The 9,203-nt window shown below is 38.5% G+C and overlaps 1 protein-coding gene across 1 annotated transcript in view; it reads right to left on the bottom strand.

Annotated features, from left to right (window-relative positions):
* The window catches only part of LOC129825458 (transmembrane protein 121-like), an 81,372-nt gene extending 72,591 nt beyond the window's left edge, over positions 1–8,781 (bottom strand). The window contains exon 1 of the mRNA XM_055885569.1: positions 8,086–8,781. The gene's annotated coding sequence lies outside the window, so the exon portion shown is untranslated. The remainder of the gene's footprint in view (positions 1–8,085) is intronic.
* Between the last annotated feature and the right edge of the window lie 422 nt (positions 8,782–9,203).

A 9,203-nucleotide genomic window follows, 5' to 3' on the forward strand; every position in this document is an offset into this window, starting at 1 on the left:
TTTTTGAGAAATAAAGGCATATATACATAAACAAATATATTTAATCCCAAAAATTCAAAGGTTTTGATTTCTGGTCGAACAGATGGAAAACGGGTCTTAGAAAACTTCTACCGGACATTTTTGGAAAGGTATTAAAAATACATCAAAACACAATAATGTTGACGTAAACACCCCTGCCAACTACTATCAACACATATACTTAGTTTTGACTTCTGTAAGTTTAAGAAATACTGTCTAGTGTCTTGTCATTCTGTTACCAAAAACTCACATATCTTTCAGTTATTTTGTAATTTCTTTCCCTCATGAGGAGTGTCAGGATTCATCTAGCGGTCATGATTTTGGGCTGTACAAATGTTTGATGTAATAGAATAATTGATTATGCTTATGTTGTATTAATAGAAGGGGAGGGGTTATAAGACCTCCTTACATTTAAAGGGTCCTAGACTATAGATTAACAATATATATTCATTATATAGTTTTAGAATTGTTCCACGGTTGTTTTCTTTCTCTCTCTGTCGTGTGTGTGTGTGTGTGTGTGTGTTTGTGTGTGTGTGTGTGTAAGACTGACTGAGACAGAACTCTGCAGGGGAGTGTGGGAGATAAGAGACTAGTTAGACATTCCACAATAAATCAGCTTTGGGGATTGGACGTTTACTGCTAAGTTTAAGATACCACTAAAAGCCATTGTTTATATAGGGTTTTGGTCTCAGGAGTAAAAAGGTAATGACTAGTCAGTGACATCACTAAGGTGGGACTTCGGTTTAATAAAACCACTGGAGACCTTTTGTTTGATGCAGAACTTACTCAGAAACATGCGTGCTATGTTCCTGTTTGTCAACTTCTGTCTGCAATTGCATTAATAAAGGTTTTTGAATGATTTAATTCAAGATATTGTCATAATGCTAATTTCACCAATGAACCAATGATTGACAAAGAAGGACGTAAGGAACGAACCCTAACAGGAGCAAGGATAATGAAAGTTCACAGAAGTAACAAGTAATGGTAGACCAACCAATTAGTTTAGCGTTTTTAATAATAAAACAATTTCATTACTAAATCGGCAACAGAATGACCAAAAAATCTGTAACAGAATGACTCGAACTGAATTGGCAACAATGGAAAATCATAATAGTCACAAACCACAGTTGGGTCATCGGCTACTGTCCTACCTTCCACTGGCATACTGTTATGTTCAGCTCATAGGGTCATCGGCTACTGTCCTACCTTCCACTGACATACTGTTATGTTCAGCTCATAGGGTCATCGGTTACTGTCCTACCTTCCACTGGCATACTGTTATGTTCAGCTCATAGGGTCATCGGCTACTGTCCTACCTTCCACTGACATACTGTTATGTTCAGCTCATAGGGTCATCGGCTACTGTCCTACCTTCCACTGGCATACTGTTATGTTCAGCTCAGGACTGATTTCTTTATCTTTCTGTTGTCTGGTGGTCAAAGCAAGAGTGAAAACAGTTTTGCCAACCCATCCCTCTCTCTCTCTCCCTGTCTTTCTTCTCTCTCAGCAGTTAATGTCACCTCTTCCAGCTCTTACTGACACCTACCCATGAGCTCCCTCTCTTTCCATTTACTGTAAACAGACCTCTCACCCAACACCGGAGGTCCATGGACATTGAAAAGTAGTTGAAATTTAGTCAGTCCAAATCTGAACCAATCATAGATGTCTGTTTCACAGGTTTGGACACCATAGTAAAGTACAGTAGAGTATAATACATTAGTATAATTTACTGTACTGCACTTTACTCTACTGTACTATACTCTACTGTACTGAACTCTACTCTTCTGTACTGTACTGAACTCTACTGCACTGTATTGTATTGTACTGTACTGAACTCTACTGCACTGTACTGTACTGAACTCTACTGCACTGTACTCTACTGTACTGAACTCTACTGTACTGAACTCTACTGTACTGTACTCTACTCTACTGTGCTGAACTTTACTGAACTCTACTGTACTGCACTGTACTCTACTGTACTGAACTTTACTGTACTCTACTGTACTGTACTCTACTGTACTGAACTTTACTCTACTCTACTCTACTGTGCTGTACTCTAGTGTACTGTTCTCTACTCTACTGAACTCTACTGTGCTGTACTCTAGTGTACTGTTCTCTATTCCACTGAACTCTACTGTGCTGTACTCTAGTGTACTGTTCTCTACTCTACTGAACTCTACTGTGCTGTACTCTAGTGTACTGTCCTCTACTCTACTGTGCTGTGCTGTACTCTAGTGTACTGTTCTCTACTCTACTGTACTCTACTGTACTGTACTCTAGTGTACTGTTCTCTACTCTACTGAACTCTACTGTACTGTACTCTAGTGTACTGTTCTCTACTCTACTGAACTCTACTGTGCTGTACTCTAGTGTACTGTTCTCTACTCTACTGAACTCTACTGTGCTGTACTCTAGTGTACTGTTCTCTACTCTACTGTGCTGTGCTGTACTCTAGTGTACTGTTCTCTACTCTACTGAACTCTACTGTGCTGTACTCTAGTGTACTGTTCTCTACTCTACTGAACTCTAGTGTGCTGTACTCTAGTGTACTGTTCTCTACTCTACTGAACTCTACTGTGCTGTGCTGTACTCTAGTGTACTGTTCTCTACTCTACTGAACTCTACTGTGCTGTCCTCTAGTGTACTGTTCTCTACTCTACTGAACTCTACTGTGCTGTACTCTAGTGTACTGTTCTCTACTCTACTGAACTCTAGTGTGCTGTACTCTAGTGTACTGTTCTCTACTCTACTGAACTCTACTGTGCTGTACTCTAGTGTACTGTTCTCTACTCTACTGAACTCTACTGTGCTGTGCTGTACTCTAGTGTACTGTTCTCTACTCTACTGTGCTGTGCTGTCCTCTAGTGTGCTGTTCTCTACTCTACTGAACTCTACTGTGCTGTACTCTAGTGTACTGTTCTCTACTCTACTGAACTCTACTGTGCTGTACTCTAGTGTACTGTTCTCTACTCTACTGTGCTGTACTCTAGTGTACTGTTCTCTACTCTACTGAACTCTACTGTGCTGTACTCTAGTGTACTGTTCTCTACTCTACTGAACTCTACTGTGCTGTACTCTAGTGTACTGTACTCTACTGTGCTGTGCTGTACTCTAGTGTACTGTTCTCTACTCTACTGAACTCTACTGTGCTGTACTCTAGTGTACTGTTCTCTACTCTACTGAACTCTACTGTGCTGTACTCTAGTGTACTGTTCTCTACTCTACTGAACTCTACTGTGCTGTACTCTAGTGTACTGTTCTCTACTCTACTGAACTCTACTGTGCTGTACTCTAGTGTACTGAACTCTACTCTACTGTACTCTACTGTGCTGTGCTGTACTCTAGTGTACTGTTCTCTACTCTACTGTGCTGTGCTGTACTCTAGTGTACTGTTCTCTACTCTACTGAACTCTACTGTGCTGTGCTGTACTCTAGTGTACTGTTCTCTACTCTACTGAACTCTACTGTGCTGTACTCTAGTGTACTGTTCTCTACTCTACTGAACTCTACTGTGCTGTACTCTAGTGTACTGTTCTCTACTCTACTGAACTCTACTGTGCTGTACTCTAGTGTACTGTTCTCTACTCTACTGAACTCTACTGTGCTGTACTCTAGTGTACTGTCCTCTACTCTACTGTGCTGTGCTGTACTCTAGTGTACTGTTCTCTACTCTACTGAACTCTACTGTGCTGTGCTGTACTCTAGTGTACTGTTCTCTACTCTACTGAACTCTACTGTGCTGTACTCTAGTGTACTGTTCTCTACTCTACTGAACTCTACTGTGCTGTACTCTAGTGTACTGTTCTCTACTCTACTGTGCTGTGCTGTACTCTAGTGTACTGTTCTCTACTCTACTGAACTCTACTGTGCTGTACTCTAGTGTACTGTTCTCTACTCTACTGAACTCTACTGTGCTGTACTCTAGTGTACTGTTCTCTACTCTACTGAACTCTACTGTGCTGTTCTCTACTCTACTGAACTCTACTGTACTGAACTCTACTGTGCTGAACTCTACTGTACTGAACTCTACTCTACTGAACTCTACTGTACTGAACTTTACTGTACTGAACTTTACTGTACTGAACTTTACTGCACTGAACTCTATTCTACTCTACTCTACTGTATTGTAATGTACTGAACTATATTCTACTCTACTGTACTGTAATGTACTGAACTCTATTCTACTGTAATGTACTGAACTCTACTGTACTGAACTTTACTGTACTGAACTCTACTGTACTGAACTTTACTGTACTGAACTTTACTGTACTGAACTTTACTGCACTGAACTCTATTCTACTCTACTCTACTGTACTGTAATGTACTGAACTCTATTCTACTGTACTGAACTCTACTCTACTGTACTGTAATGTACTGAACTCTACTGTACTGTACTGTACTGTAATGTAATGAACTCTATTCTACTGTACTGAACTCTACTCTACTGTACTGTAATGTACTGAACTCTATTCTACTGTAATGTACTGAACTCTACTCTACTGTACTGTACTGTAATGTACTGAACTCTATTCTACTGTAATGTACTGAACTCTATTCTACTGTAATGTACTGAAATCTACTGTCCTGTACTGTACTGTAATGTACTAAACTCTATTCTACTGTAATGTACTGAACTCTACTTTACTGCACTGAACTCTATTCTACTCTACTCTACTGTATTGTAATGTACTGAACTATATTCTACTCTACTGTACTGTAATGTACTGAACTCTATTCTACTGTAATGTACTGAACTCTACTGTACTGAACTTTACTGTACTGAACTTTACTGTACTGAACTTTACTGCACTGAACTCTATTCTACTCTACTCTACTGTACTGTAATGTAATGAACTCTATTCTACTGTACTGAACTCTACTCTACTGTACTGTAATGTACTGAACTCTATTCTACTGTAATGTACTGAACTCTACTGTACTGTACTGTACTGTACTGTAATGTACTGAACTCTACTCTACTGTACTGTAATGTACCGAACTCAATTCTACTGTAATGTACTGAACTCTATTATACTGTACTGTAATGTACTGAACTCTATTCTACTGTAATGACCTGTAATGTACTAAACTCTATTCTATTCTACTGTAATGTACTGAACTCTATTCTACTGTAATGTACTGAACTCTATTCTACTGTAATGTACTGAACTATATTCTACTGTAATGTACTGAACTCTATTCTATTCTACTGTAATGTACTGAACTCTATTGTATTCTACTGTAATGCACTGAACTCTATTCTATTCTACTGTAATGTACTGAACTCTATTATATTCTACTGTAATGTACTGAACTCTATTCTACTGTACGTACTGTAATGTACTGAACTCTATTCTATTCTACTGTAATGTACTGAACTCTATTCTACTGTAATGTACTGAACTCTATTCTATTCTACTGTAATGTACTGAACTCTATTCTATTCTACTGTAATGTACTGAACTCTATTCTAGTCTACTGTAATGTACTGAACTCTATTCTACTGTAATGTACTGAACTCTATTCTACTGTACTGTAATGTACTGAACTCTATTCTATTCTACTGTAATGTACTGAACTCTATTCTACTGTACTGTAATGTACTGAACTCTATTCTACTGTAATGTACTGAACTCTATTCTATTCTACTGTAATGTACTGAACTCTATTCTATTCTACTGTAATGTACTGAACTCTATTATATTCTACTGTAATGTACTGAACTCTATTCTATTCTACTGTAATGTACTGAACTCTATTCTATTCTACTGTAATGTACTGAACTCTATTCTACTGTAATGTACTGAACTCTATTCTATTCTACTGTAATGTACTGAACTCTATTCTACTGTATTGTAATGTACTGAACTCTATTCTATTCTACTGTAATGTACTGAACTCTATTATATTCTACTGTAATGTACTGAACTCTATTATATTCTACTGTAATGTACTGAACTCTATTCTAGTCTACTGTAATGTACTGAACTATTTTCTACTGTAATGTACTGAACTCTATTCTACTGTAATGTACTGAACTCTATTCTACTGTACTGTAATGTACTGAACTCTATTCTATTCTACTGTAATGTACTGAACTCTATTCTACTGTACTGTAATGTACTGAACTCTATTCTAATCTACTGTAATGTACTGAACTCTATTCTATTGTAATGTACTGAACTCTATTCTACAGTAATGTACTGAACTCTATTCTACTGTAATGTACTGAACTCTATTCTACTGTAATGTACTGAACTCTATTCTACTGTAATGTACTGAACTCTATTCTACTGTAATGTACTGAACTCTATTCTACTGTAATGTACTGAACTCTATTCTACTGTAATGTACTGAACTCTACAGTACTGTAATGTACTGAACTCTATTCTACTGTAATGTACTGAACTCTATTCTACTGTAATGTACTGAACTCTATTCTACTGTAATGTACTGAACTCTATTCTACTGTAATGTACTGAACTCTACAGTACTGTAATGTACTGAACTCTATTCTACTCTACTCTGCTGTGCCGTACTGGCTGTACTGTATTGTAGTCTACTCTGCTGTACTGTGATGTCCAAACCTGTGAAACATAGATGTCTATGATTGGTACAGATTTGGTACGGTCCAGACCAACACAATTTGGTCTTGTTTGAGGGCACAGCTCATTAGAATAATAACCAGTGGCCGTGTCCGAACATCCATACTAGTGTATTACATACGCTGGTATAGGTAACGCTTAAACTGAATACTGACTTTGGTGTTTAATCAACAGCACTAGATTTTACTCGTCTTTTCCGACTCACGTGTCTGACAACAGCTGATAATCAGAAATTGTGCATTCGGAGTACTTTTATTTTCTTTAAAAATCACATACTATGACAGAATCATTTTCATTTTTCACATACTATTTAGTACGCCGGTAAGGGTATTCAGATATGACCAGTGTGTAGAATAATACCCAAACATGCAAAGGAGGACATTACATTTTTCTGCCTTTGTAGAGAATGCCACGCACCATGAAGAGAATGCCACGCATAATTATGCATTTCTGTATGTTACAGATCAGGGTCATTCTGTTACCATCATTATGTTACCATCATTCTGTTACCATCATTATGTTACCATCATTATGTTACCATCATTGTGTTACCATCATTATGTTACCATCATTATGTTACCATCATTATGTTACCATCATTCTGTTACCATCATTCTGTTACCATCATTCTGTTACCATCATTATGTTACCATCATTCTGTTCCCATCATTATGTTACCATCATTCTGTTACCATCATTCTGTTACCATCATTATGTTACCATCATTCTGTTACCATCATTATGTTACCATCATTATGTTACCATCATTCTGTTACCATCATTCTGTTACCATCATTATGTTACCATCATTATGTTACTGGGTGTTAATCCACATCTCTTACTGTAGTTCAATAACCAAAAGAGATGTTTTTCAAACTCAAGGTGTGATGTCATAGCTGACACCACATTCTTTCTGCAGACGTCTTTGACTCTTAATTCCGAGTATATACTTAACAGCTTTTGGAAAACGTGGTCACATAAAAAACTAAGGGAGAGTTTACTATCATTCTGTTACCTAACTTTACATCTGCACTGTTCTTCTAGTAAAATGTTAATTGGAAATTGTTACAAGTAGCCATTGTACATAGAGTTGTATGGTTTAACTTTGCAATCAACGTTTTTTGTTTGGCATACTTTTAAAGTGAAAATAAAACAGAGACTAGCGTCATTCTGGTACCATGGAATTGCCCCTAGCCCAAGAAACTTGAGAGGAAAGCGGGCTGCTGCAGCGTCCATATTCAAACAGAGCACACATCTTCTGTATCCTTCTGGAGATATGATGCTCTTACTGACCTAACTCCCCCTAAACCCAATTATCGCCTTTGTGAAGGATATGTCACCCTTCTCGAATTTATTCAAATTGTGCTACTGTTTTGACAGGTCTCATTCACATTTCACAATGTACTTTTCCCCTTAGAACTGTGATAAAAACATTACGCAAAAAAAACATTTGAGTATTTACCAGTTTACGTCAACTGCTAGTCGTTGTCCAGGGTGCTGAAATTCCCCTATTCCAGGTTCAGCAGGTTCAAGGAACGTCCGTTCAATCCGCTGAGAGCGAGACACAGCACACAGATTTAAAATGCAGTCCAACTGCCGTGGCCGTCAGTGACGTTAAGAAAATTCCATTCGTGCCACCAGCATTGAAGAAGCCAACTGAGAAAATAATATCTTCGAAATTGTGACTTATGAAACCAACGACGCAGAAGTAGTCTAGTGGCTATGCTCTTCACTGCTCCGGGCCGGTTTTGCCGGTCTAATTGGCATCGCTTTGCTATTTGCTTTTTCCTTCCCGTATACTCTCTCTCTCTCGCTCTCTGTCTCTCTCTCTCTCCACCCGCCCTCGCAACAGGGAATTAGATTTATGGTCAGTTTGCTTTTGTAGACTAGAGAGGAGAGACCGACTGTTTCGTAGCCTATACACCCCCCTGTCGTCTTTTCCCGTTGCCTCCCACTTTTCCTCCTCTATGGTCCCGCAGTTTGCTTTTATTAGCGCAACAGTTTCCTACATGCCGGAAGAGCCGGTGCCCGGTGGTAAATGACGGCAAGCGACACCCGTGAAGGGGGTGAGGGAATATCTTGCTCCTTCGACGATGGGGGCATCGCGCGCTCTCTCTCTCATTAGCTTTCAACACCACATGAAGTGAACGGCAAAGATCGAATGAGCTACATGCATTGTACGAACGCACCGAACCCATAGAGGAGAGGACCATAATTTCAAACTTATTCAAGAATCACTACAGACACATTGATGCTGCTTGCACATTCAAACACATTTTCTCTGATTAGGCCTTTCATGAGCCAATCAGGGTAAATTAGGATGATTGACACGATGTGGCGTGAATGCACACGGGTTTGATGGATGAAAATACCCTCAAATTAGAGTCTGCTTTAGTTATTATGTGATTTCAAATCCAAAGTGCTTGAGTACACAGCCAAACAACAAAAAATGTGTCACTGTCCCAATACTTTTGGAGCTAATTGTATACCTTGGCTCAATCAAAGTGAATGTGTGTATGCAAATCATAATAATTTGGTGGGTGTTTACATTTGTCCTATTTCACACATGTGTAAGTGTGT

The sequence above is a fragment of the Salvelinus fontinalis genome, chromosome 27 (genome assembly GCF_029448725.1).
Source record: "Salvelinus fontinalis isolate EN_2023a chromosome 27, ASM2944872v1, whole genome shotgun sequence".
In the NCBI taxonomy this organism is placed as follows: domain Eukaryota; kingdom Metazoa; phylum Chordata; class Actinopteri; order Salmoniformes; family Salmonidae; genus Salvelinus; species Salvelinus fontinalis.